We start from the raw sequence: 12,391 nt of genomic DNA on the forward strand, positions 1-12,391 counted from the left end.
AAAACGCGACCTGTGAGAAACCACAATGACCACACCCGCTCTTTTCAATAGAAGAAGGGCGTGATACCTAATTCTATTCATTGCCGAGTTAAGCATTTTAATTCACAAGTGCTACCGATTTTTCACAACGCGGCGACTTCCAAATGAGCACTTCAAAAGGATTGTGTACCCCGTCGTCTTTAGCAACCCACTTGTGACGTCATACTGCTTTCTTCGTCTCCAATCGTGGAACCTATTTTCGGGATGAGTGGGTGCCGTCGAAATTGGCTAGGCCATTTGTAATTGTGCTTTGTCTGTTGCTATCTGACGTTAACAAGCAAACAGCTCACTGACGTAGTACATCGGTCTTAAATCGGTTGATTGATAGTGCAAATATTGCTACGATGTGGTGGGATTAAGGGTGTGCCGATATAAAACTAATTTCCATTAGCGCGCTTGCCTGAAACTGTACCGGTGTTAAACGCAATTTACAACACTCCCTTATGTACAATTTTGTCTCCTGTATGTTGTTTTTTCATAACGTTGTTTGGGCAAACAGAAATATGGCACTTTGTTTTCAGCCTTGAGCTAGTTCCAAAATTTTACCCTTGTTACAAAGATCGCGTTTACCCCAAACTTACATCCTCAATGAAAAGAGGTGTTGACCGTTTATAACGTGTAATTGATGGTTATTTTGTTCCACCCGACAATTTTGGTGTCGGGTGTCAGGTGTCACAAACATGTACATTATCCCTCGATGACAATATACCGTCGGCAATTACGGAAACCACCATCCCGCCAAAAGCAATTGATTGCATTTCCATTATATCTCAAGTAGTCGTTAAAGATTGTGTAAGTGGCATGTCTTTCATCGCCTACCAGAAAACCCTGTCATTTACACGCGTTAAGAACGATAACATCTGAATCTGGATTAAATATTTTCCCCCAGTGAAACCGCTTTTGAGACATCCAATTACGCTAAACGCCAAATTCTAATTAACAAGCGGAAGTGCAGCTTTGTTTTTAGATGAATTGGGCGAGGCCAGTTCTTGTCTCCGAATTTACTGTAAGTGTCAGTTACACTGTTTCGCGCGTCAGATTAATGAGTGCACTGACCGCAATTCAACTCAAGGTGCTATTCAAGTTTCACGAGAATGCAGATCAGCTGCACAGCGGAACAGGCGAAGGAGATTGAAAGTCAGTCTTCGGTCAAATCAGCCAAGAAGTCAGTTTTCGGTCAAATGCAAATAAAGTAAAGTCAGATCGAAACGCTCATGAAAAAATCCAATGGCACAATGCAACCGGCGTGAAAAACAGATAGATTTGGACTTCGGACAGCGAAAACTTTTCATCGAAGTGTAATATCAATGGAGAAAACGTTTCAAGACACACCTTCTAAAGCAAACCACGGGATAACAAAGCTTGCTGTTTGCTCGAACTATTTTCAGCGGTCTGTGTGTGACCATTGATAGAACGCCGAGCAAGACGAATAGTGAAGTAAATGTCGAGTCATATTTAAAGTTTTGTCTTTTTTTTGCAAACAATAAAAAAGTACCCTGCTGTGAGTACAAAAAAAACAAAAAAATGAGTCCACCCAGTGGTTTAATTTTTAGGAAAAGACAGTTGATTTCAGTAAAAACCGCAGACTACTTGATTAGCAATAGATAAGGTCAAGGGCGAGACTCTGACGAACATATCTTGCTTATTATGTTGCAAAATCGCCAATTTAGGTTAAATCTCAGTTTAGTAATTGATTAGCTTTTAAACATCTGTAACATAACCACAAATTTATGTCTAATCGCCACCTTAAAATCCTTGCCAGAAACCAGCATGCGTCGGTGAAGGTGTACTGACGAATAATTGTGGGGAGGGAAATGATTTTGCAGGAAAGTAATTAGACTTCCTATATGAATTGCTGACAATTAGAAAGTTCATCGCCCATTTTATCGTTAACTGTAGACCACAACTTGTTTATGTCTTTACAAAGTGCTGACGAAGATCAGCAAAAATTGAAGTAACTTACTTCTATACATTAACTGCCTTTTCAGCATGACAAATGCCATTGTATGTTAAAACAACCACCCCACTCATATTTTCAAACTAATATATATACAAAACGAGTTGATTTGCATGTCATTCTCTATCATGGGAAACAAATGTCATCGGTCAGTTTATCAACTGGGTGAGCGTAGGAAGTAGATGATTTGTGTATGAACAAAATATAGTCTTTGCAGCGGATGTTCAGCACTTGTTAGCAACAGTATAAGAGAGTGTAAAACTTTACGAAGAGAGCTGTAAAACAAATTCGATACAGTAAAATGTGGTCATCAGTTTTTATACGATGCCTAGTTTCCATAACTTAGATGTTGTTAGTATATGCACGTACCAATCCAGCACACAGCAGCGACTACTTAGCAACTTAAACTACAGTTTTCCAAACAACAAGAAGCAATTTTGGTTTCAACAACGCTGCAAAATTACTTTTTTAAAGAATCATTCTGCTAGTATTAATAAATAATGTAATTTGCCGATTCTAGGATTCTGCAACGAGTGCCAGCTTACTAATCAGGTTGTGGTTAATTCACCTTGGCCGACAACCACTAATTGGCAACTAAAGTGTGCAGTAAAGCCATTAGCATCGATTAGTACCAAAGATTACAACTTAAAATGCTGACACTGCCAGTTACTTCCAGTTTTTCTATATCCCCGTAATCGGATAAGACTTTCTCCTCGACAAGCGTCTCCACAAGTATTCAGCAGTAATGAGTCTGGTTCAGAAAAAAGAGGTCAGGAAGAGTCTGAGACGTCCCGTGTTTTTGTCCGAGTATGTGCAAAAATATTCAACCAATGGAAATCAAGCAGACAACGAGATTGCTGCCATTGATTCTTTCGAAAATACTAGAAGCGATTCAGACAAACACAAAGATGAAACAACGAAGGTATCCTACGTAGTTGAGTTGTAATGCATCACTTGCCACAACATTTTTTCTACTGAAATATACATTGTAACTGATGTTTTTATCCGTTTTAGCAGAAGCACTTTCAAAACCTATGCCGAAATGACGAGCACGGAATGATCGATTTGCAACAGGTGAGATTTGTTAGGGGCAGTCGAAAAAATGTAACCCACGTGGTTCCTCCTACTTCTAAAATATGGCTGCTTTATTGTAATTGAAACATGCTTTTCAGAACAAAGTGGGTATTTGTTTGTTTTTATTTCCGAAATACTATGAAAAACAACACGGCTTCTCATTACTTTAGTGCAGGAAAGTAAAACAAATCTGTCAAATAATATTCCAACTGGTCTGTGCCGAATGTCAAATTAAACCGTTTTTTCATTCAAACAAGTCTGATAAGTTCATGTTAAAAAACTTTCTTGGAAGACAAACGCACATGCCTTCAACTTACTCTAAGTCTAATTACATAATCAAAATTGACTTTTGTTACGTTGTAAACGAGTAAATGTAAATGATGAGAAGCTAAGATCAGTAAAAAACCGTAATAAAGTAGGTAAAGTCAGGCTGGACGTAGTGGCATATAGTTGCATTTATATTCATCGTTGCGCGACGGCTGCTTAAACAGAAACGCCTATTCAAGCGTGCTGGCGTCGCAATGTCCTATATTATGAAATCATCAAAAGCACCAGATACAGCTATTTGATTTTGTTGCTGAAATGTACAGTTTTGAAGTTATACTTCAGGTGCTTAGGGAGGGTGATAGAGAAGAAGTTCATCAGGCTTTGAGTCAGTTGTACGAACGACCATGGATCGAAATTAATAAACTGAGTGAAGATGATTTTCTCGGCCCACTGCACGTTGCTGTCAGGTACAGTTTGTTGTTTATGTACTCGTCTTGTGCTCACGACGTTTTTCTCGACATTTGATTTTGCTCAAAACGATGTTTTAAAACAACAGGCGTGGTCACACCTATGCCACTGAACAGCTATTACAACATGGAGCTGATATAAAACTGGTTGGTGAAGATGGAAAACAGGCGATTCATTATGCAGCGAAGCATTACCAACAACCAATTAAAGTAAACTTTCAGTATGGTACATTTGATCTCAAATCAGGGGTTCGCGAATCGGAGAATGGGATCTCAAGTGGGGTCGAAACCGTCAATATGTGGGGTCACAAACAGGTCATGGGGTCGCTGAGGTATCGTCAGATGTGGGTGTAAAAAGCCTAATCTACCTATTGCTATGGAAAATGGCAAAATTAGCTATTATTTGATATCTCCAGCTTTCGTTTTCTAAAATAAACATTCAGCTGAATGGGCTGTGAGTCCTCGCGACAATGGCAAGGAAGCGTCGTACGACATCAATGCAGGTCAATATGTGTGTATTTTAAGGGAACAAGATCATTTTCGAGCATACTGACGACTTAAATATTTTCGAGCATACTGACGTGATGATTTTTTTGCACCTTGTGTTGCATACACTAAAATCCAAGGACTCAAGCAGTTGTAAGAATCGTAGCGTATGTGCTTTCAGAAAAAATATTTTGGTCACAAAACATGAGGTGGATTAAATTACCCACGCCATCTCTTTAATATAAGGGAACTCTCAATTTGAGCCCCGACAAGTAGACTACTTATCAAACCTTGACATGACATTCTAGCTCCCAGGCTTGGACCACCGTGCTTGATAATTGTTGATATTTGTACAAATAATTTGAAACAACATTCCGTGCAAGTTCGATATGTGTATTTTGTGAATTGAAATCTAAATATGTATTCCTTATAGATCTGTACGTGATGTACGTATGATTTGCATAAGTTACATAGAGATATTTTTCTTTTGGCTTTGTATGCGGCCTTTATTGACTATTGTAATGGCTCGCATTAAAAAAAAACAGTTGAAAGTTCTAAAGGGGCCGTGCCCTGTCGTAGATGTTGCGGTAAATTTGAGTTTGAAACATTTGTTCTTGTAGTTCCTAACGGGCGAATGTCAAAACCATTTTTTAGATTTCGACCGAATCCAGCAAGTCATGCCTTCAAGTTTTGATACAAAACGGTGCGGACATCAACGCCAAAGACAACTATTTATCCACACCTCTTCACTATGCAAGCGAAAGAGGGCATCTCAATGCAGTGAAAATGATTATAGAAACGGGAAAAGCTGATTTACAGGTAGAAAACAAAGTGTTGGCCAGCAAGTGCTGTCCATAACACCACATAGAAAGCAAAGTTTTTTCAGGCACGAGATGATCATTCGTCCTTGCCCTTGCACGAAGCTGCGAAACGCGGTCACGTCCAAATCATAACAACCATTTTGGAAAACACAAAATCGCGTTCGAAGCTGTTGGAAGCCAAAGATGAAAATGGCTGCTCTCCACTGATACTTGCGTGTCGTAACGGCTTCACCCAGGTTTGTTTGTCCACACTATGCACAATGGAGCATAGAACGAATACGCCCATTTTCGCTAGAAAAGATCAAAAACAGAAATGTTTACAGGCTTCTGCGGTTCTGTTAAAGTATGCTTGCCAAGTCAATGCTGGTGTTTCACTCTCCCGGTTAATTGATCAGGATAATGATCTTTCAACTCCACTTCATGCAGCAATTGACAGCGGATGCCTTGATGCTGTTCAATACTTGTTGGGTGCATGGGAAAAACAAGCAGCAGACATTCAAAATAGCTACGATGGAACATTAAGTAATATAATTTCAGTATACAATATTTTACCTCTGATCTTTCGCATAACCTACTTTATTGTTCCTTTTAAGATTTGGGGACAAAATATTTTTTTTTGTAGGACCGGAATTCTCAAGTTATGTAGATATAAAATGTGGTCACGGAAAAACTGCCTTACATTCAGCAGCGGGGTGTGGTGTGATAGACATAGTGCAAGCAGTGCTAAGTCATGGACCGGATTTGAATGCGCGAGACAACAGCAAAGCAACGCCTTTGTGGATTGCAGCACATCAAAATCACATAGACGTCACCAAACTTCTTTTAGACAAGTATGATTCCCCTCTTTATCTTTGTGTCATTTATTTACTCCTTAATCGCTAAACTTACGCTTTGTCTTACATCACCCACGGCAGAAACGCGAATTGTGAAACTCGGAACAACGAAGGTTTAACCCCATTGATGGTTGCGAGTCGTGATGGACATTCTGACATAGGTCGCTTGCTTCTAAATCGTGGCGCTGACATCGGAACTACAGACGTTCTTGACAGAAGTTGTTGTTTTCTTGCAGCAGAACACGGAAGAACGGAAGTGGTGCAGGTATTCTGTACAAAGTTTTTGCTTTACAGGACACTTGGTAGTCGTCCAGTTTACACTAATTAAACGTTCTGCCTGATCGTATCACACAAACACCCTATACAGGGATTGAATGTAAGGGTCAGCGCATCAATTAAATCGACACGGTATAGCTCAGTGGTTCCCAAACTTTTTTCTTTTAAGGCGCATTTTAGAAAAAACAAAAATTAATTGGCGCACTTCGAACATTTGAATAATTTTTTTAGCTGACAAAGGCACTAACTATGAGGTCATAAAGCCGCTATACAGGTCACTCTTATAGTTAAATAGCCTAGTTGAACATCTCAGAGACGTGGAGCATGTTGGCCTAGTGGTCTAAGCACCTGGTACTACTACTCTACTTGATTGATTTTAATTTCAATATTTTTTGCGGCACACCTAATGACATCTCGCATAGTTTGGGAACCACTGGATAGCTAAAGGAAAGTTAGACTGCATGGCTGATACCCAACCAATTTCTAGGGTATTCTATTGTGGGGTAATAACGCATTGTGGTAATATTTTAGGAACTTATGTCTTTGCCCCACGGAAAGGCTCTGCTCCAAGAATGCGACCGACGAGGCAACTCTCCAATGCATGTGGCTGCCGCACAGGGCAAAATCGGCATTGTTAAGGTAAGTGTAAGCAACAAAAAGCCAAGAATTTCAGAACATATGCGTGACACGCAATTATGTGGTTTAGATATTTGTGTCCAACGGTGCAAGTCTTGACCAGCGAAACGATAAGGAACAAACACCGCTGCATATTGCTGCGTTGAACGGTCAGTTAAACGTGGTGCAGGAGATTGTAAATGCTGATCGTTCGTCTCTAAACGACCAAGACGAAAATTCAAGTACTGCCCTCCATTTGGCGGCTTTAAACGGGCGTACTTCAACCCTGCAGAAATTGTTGCTGTTTGGAGCTAACAGTAACGATAGGTGAGTAGTTTCGAATTCTTGCTACACGTAAAAGTAATCTATTCAACTAAATTGCTTAAAACTGCTGGACAAAGCTTTGGGTACATACGAAACTTACAACATAGACTATTGCATTCTAAAAATTAGGATTAAGTGTTGCAGTTTTTGGCATTTTAGTTGAAACTTCGTTAAAGTTTAAATAAGCTATTTCTGCCAGGCATAGTATCAAGTTTATAGAGCTCTTCTGGCAAATGTATTTTTATTCCGACGTTTCGACGTCCTTTTCGACGTCAGGTCGTCTTCATCAGTGTAAATAACACTGAATGCGACTAGTACAGTGCACGATAAACAAAGGAAAAAAAGAATAAAACGCAAGCACGTCACAACCCAGCGAAAAAATCGCGCGATAACGGATGATTGGGCCTAATTTTTGAGCAGGTGCCTGTAGCACGCTGAAGTTTGCAATGTACTGTCAAGTCACGTTTTGATGACCCAAAAGTTATCTAAAAAGGAACTCCTTCTGCTATGTTTGCTTTCAGGGACAGCAAAGGTCGAACAGCCCTAGACATCTGTGTCAATGCAGGATGGACAGAGTCAGCACGAGTCTTGCTTGATGCAAACCCAAGCCTCATTGATAACAAAGCACGTGACATGGTAAGCAAATAGTTTTACGCAAAGTTTGTTACGGCTAATACACCAACATTGTTTGGTGTATTAGAAGCGAGTGTAAAATATTATGGTAATTGAGTATGTTTTTTTAAAGTTAAGCACAGTATGTATTCTTATCAACAGCCTGAAAATGCTACGCCTTTTTAAACTGCTTAGGCCACACCATTACACACAGCTTGCAAACAAGGAAACGCAAATCTTGTAAAGTTGCTGCTAAGTCGAAAAGCTGACGTAAAAAGTTGTTTGCCGAACGGGCGAAACGCGTTGGATATTGCCATTGATAATTATCACGAAGATTGTGCGAGAACTTTACTGGAGGATGATTCGTGGCGTTTTTCTCTCAGAAACGCACATAAAGAATCGGGTTCAGGTAATAATGTTGGCTATATGCCATGATCTCAGGAAATAATTAAGGTAAAAAGGGAAAGTTCTTTTCAATAGAATTAAACTCGACAACTAATGTGTTTTTTTCTTTAAGCAAAACAACTTGTAAAAAGTATATAACTTACAATTACGCTGACTGTAAAAAAAAGTAAAAAATCCACAGTAGGGGTAGTAATAAGTACAAAATTAAATGAAAACAATAGCAAAGAAATTGAACTTAATGGTAAACTTTCTTCTTTTTTGAAAAAAGAAACAATTGCTACTCCTTTGCGAAAATTAGTTGAGCTCATGCCTGATGTGGCTGAATTTGCTTTGACAAAATGTATGACTATGAACGAGGCAAGACCTGATGACAGGAATTACATGGTTAGTTTACAGTATGAACTCCATGTTAAAAGTCACAGAAGCCTTAAAATTGTTCATTTTATTCATTTGTTTGTTTTTTATACCAGATAACTTTTAATTACGAGTTTCTGGACGACGCATACGACGCGACAAAATGGAACCAAACATTTTCAAAATCGTTTGCAACGGGAACCAACGATGACTATCTCGGAAAAAGAGAGGGTTTAGAGGTAGAATGAAAAAAAATTCATGGCCTTCAAATTCAATTTGTTTAAATTGATATTTTCAGATGAAATACATTATACCTACCACTGAAAATTGGAAACAGTTACGTAACGAAACAATTGAATCACAAGATTGGAAGTTGGAAAAAAACGCAAAGCCCTACAGTGAAAGTGGAGCGATTTTGTCGGAAAATCACATCCTAAACAAGATGGTAAGGTTGTTTGGGCAAGTTTTAAAGCCGACCATCAGGCTCATAAAGTCCACAATCCAACAAATTCCATTTATTTTCGTAATCTCCGAAATTTAATCTGGGTGGGTTGCGTAACAGAATTGCCATATTATCTTTTTTTTTGGCCGATCTTGGCGAGAAAAGAAACAAGCTTTTGTATTGATAAAAATATAAAATATAGTTAAACAACCTTGTTGGTAGATCAATTCAAAGAGTGAACGTCTTTTGTGTCATCGGTATCGAGCCTGTTAAACTTAAAGTGGAGCATGTTCGGTCGGTACATATACTGGATAAACGTGCTGACCTATTTGATCTTTTTTGTATCACTCAATGTTTACATGACGACAACACCTCCACGGTTTGCAGTCAACATTACCGGAACAGAAGAGCAAGTCAGCGCAGGCAACAAATGCCTCACGTATGTCGTTTTGTGGTTTTGCCTGCGTCTACTTACTTTTTACGTGCTTGCTTTTTCAACAGTATTGTCACACAAGCGCAGGATGTGTGGGGGAGCGATTGCCAGGGCCCGTCCTCGAGTCGCTACGTTTTTATAACATTGGTTCTTGCCTTTTCTTCAATACAATTACTGAAAGAGGTTTGTCGTACAACAGTGTTTCTTACCACTGCAGTCAATTATAAACAACATTGTCCGAATTTATAGATATTTCAAATGATACACCAAAGGTTGAAATATTTCTTGGATTTTACAAACTACATTGAATTGTCTTTGTACATTCTTTGCATTTTGGTGTTTATCGACATTGACCCCCTTGCCAATGACACTGGTATACGCGAGGTTGGTTTCCAAGTTTCTGAAAAAACATTTTGTGACGAATTACATCATGGAGTGTGTATAACGAATTTTTTGCGAGCTTACTAAAGTGTTTGTAACGCTTAAATAGTATGTCAAGTCACCTGAATTTTATTTTTTAAGCAAGTATTTTATTACCACCATTTCCCCCCAAAGGTTCATCCAACAAGATTACAGCCTTGTTACGTAACGGTAGAATGCAAGATAATGTGTGGACAATATTAGCTCACCACGACGCAAGGGAATACTGAGCACTGCTCCAAGAGCTAATTTATTTCTATTTTGTTGTGCAGAAATGGCAGTGGGAATGTGGTGCATTTGCAGTTCTTATATCCTGGCTTAACTTGCTCTTGTACGCACGTCGAACTGCTTGGTTAGGAATATACGTGTTTATGGTGACAAGCGTCGGATTCACATTCCTACGATTTGCTGCAGTTCTCGTTCTCTTTGTTCTCGGATTTTCGTTCAGTTTTTACGTGTTGCTCCAAAACCAGGTAACGAAAAACTTTAGTCATTAACCACTTGCCTTCGAACAAAGTTTTTTTATATCTATACTCTTCTGTAGTACCCGTTCTACACACCGGCACTGGCTTGTGTAAAGACGTTTGTGATGATGATCGGGGAAATGGATTACACTTCAATATTCCTAGCGCACTACACCAGCAGTGAATACCACGATGTTGTGCAGTACGACACCTCCTCAAATATCGTCTTTATCATATTTGCTGTTCTCATGAGTCTTCTTCTCACAAACTTGCTGGTCAGTATAAAATTTATGCTTACATTACGGAGGAAACGTGGCGTCATTAACGCCGGGCCCCAGATCAAATGTTCATAACGCAACTCCGGTCTTTAAATTGTGTTCCCGGACTTTATATTTAAAATATTTTTGTGTGTTTTAATTTATAGGTTGGTCTCGCTGTTGACGATATTACTTCCGTTCAAGATCACGCACTGGTGCAAAGACTGGCACTTCAGGTAAATCATAATAATTGATTTTAATCAGTTTAGTGTTATACTGTTTGTCGCAATTTAACTATAACATTGTTTGAATTCAAGACGGGAGCTTATCCGAGTCTGTTCACCTTTCAATAACTAGTATCACTTCAGGTTGAAGGACTGCTGGATATGGAGTACGCGATGCCAGAGATTTTACGTCGCCGCTGGGTGGTGCGCGAGCGCCGAGTGTTTCCCAACAAATACGAGGGACGAAACACGATTCTTCGATGGTTGGTAGAGGAAAAAGAAATGAAGGAAAAACATATCCGGAATACAATTGCACCTCCCGATGTATGGGCTTTCCTACTACAGTTACAACTTTAGTACTATATGGCTACTTGCAATAACAAAGTAGCTGATTCGCTTACTTATTTCAACGAAACAAAAAGTACAAAACGCTCGTTTAACGCATAAACAAGTTACAGAAACTTAATTCTGAACGTTAGAAAGCCTTAGTTAACTCAACTACTCAATTGCTAGACGTTGACGATAAAAAGTTTGTTACACTGCTCTTTTTTCAGAACGAGATAGACAAACTTCGAAGCGAGGTAAAAGAGCTTCGATACGAGCTTGTTGATGCTTCCGAAGCAATAAAAATGATTTCACAACAACAGCTTGAATGCACTCAATTAATCGAAAATCTGTCGGTTAACATCAAAAAGTTGGTTGACAAGAGTTCCTAATATGTTGGTCTGATGTTGTTTTGTTTCGTTTTTAACCTGTGCTTACATTTGTCTTTTTACGTCTTGTTTTCATGCAATATTGCTTTCTTTGTGTTATATTGCACAACCCTGTCAAGAGATCCATCCACAATAACAGTTTTGGCGTTACATACACCCGCATGGATTTGTTTAGTACAATATTCCGCTGGATAACCCACATATAAAACCGAAATGTTGCCTATTTCGCTCGCCAGCTCTAGAACAAAACGCAATCAGCGCAAGTCAGTAAAATATGAGCATCCTAAAAAGTAGTTATTCAAAATGTCACGGCGTTTGTTCAAATCGTGCAGTGGCATGTTAGGGTTAGGATTTCATAGTTCAATACACCTGTAACAAAGTAAAACAGATGTGGCCCATAGTTATGCAGAATTATTATTTCAATTATTTTTTTGACTGTAAAACAGAAAACATTTGGTTTTCATGAAAATTACTATATTGGGAAAGTCAGGCCAAACACACAAATTTGTAAGTCATTGCGTTTGTAAGTCATTTGCGTAATATGTTTTATTTTTCACAGAAGCAAAGCAAACATAATCTGTTTCATGCATTTCTAGCCCTGTTTGGTTTTCACACCAGACACACTTATAGCAGTAGATATTTCAAACAATAATTCACATTCATGCTCTTTCAATTTTTTGCTTCAGTGAACAAGATCGCTTAAAAATTTATGCCCAAAATATTCTGAACTTCTGTGAGTCAGCAGGGAGACAGTTCAGGGTGTATAAAGCCACAGGATGGCTTGTTAACTTCGCATGGTTTCATACTGCCGTACATATCTACTTATTGCACTAAAAAACGCTTACATCAGAAAAAAGCAGGATTGGAGAATGTAATATTCAATGACATTTGTTTACGGTTCACTGCCT

General features: G+C 38.9%; 1 pseudogene across 1 annotated transcript; it reads left to right on the top strand.

Moving 5' to 3' along the window:
• The first annotated feature begins 1,094 nt into the window (after positions 1–1,094).
• Positions 1,095–11,706, top strand: LOC145224296 (transient receptor potential cation channel subfamily A member 1 homolog; annotated as a pseudogene). The gene is made up of 24 exons (XR_013859606.1): positions 1,095–2,918; positions 3,011–3,070; positions 3,680–3,804; positions 3,894–4,014; positions 4,945–5,109; positions 5,177–5,347; positions 5,435–5,633; positions 5,734–5,941; positions 6,026–6,209; positions 6,752–6,859; positions 6,927–7,162; positions 7,681–7,795; positions 7,967–8,180; positions 8,445–8,560; positions 8,647–8,769; positions 8,829–8,975; positions 9,195–9,411; positions 9,474–9,588; positions 9,655–9,789; positions 10,098–10,298; positions 10,370–10,564; positions 10,714–10,782; positions 10,915–11,094; positions 11,325–11,706. The product of XR_013859606.1 is annotated as a transient receptor potential cation channel subfamily A member 1 homolog (transcript).
• Positions 11,707–12,391: the final 685 nt, after the last annotated feature.

This window comes from Phallusia mammillata, chromosome 4, assembly GCF_965637545.1.
Source record: "Phallusia mammillata chromosome 4, kaPhaMamm4.hap1.1, whole genome shotgun sequence".
Taxonomy (NCBI): Eukaryota; Metazoa; Chordata; class Ascidiacea; order Phlebobranchia; family Ascidiidae; genus Phallusia; species Phallusia mammillata.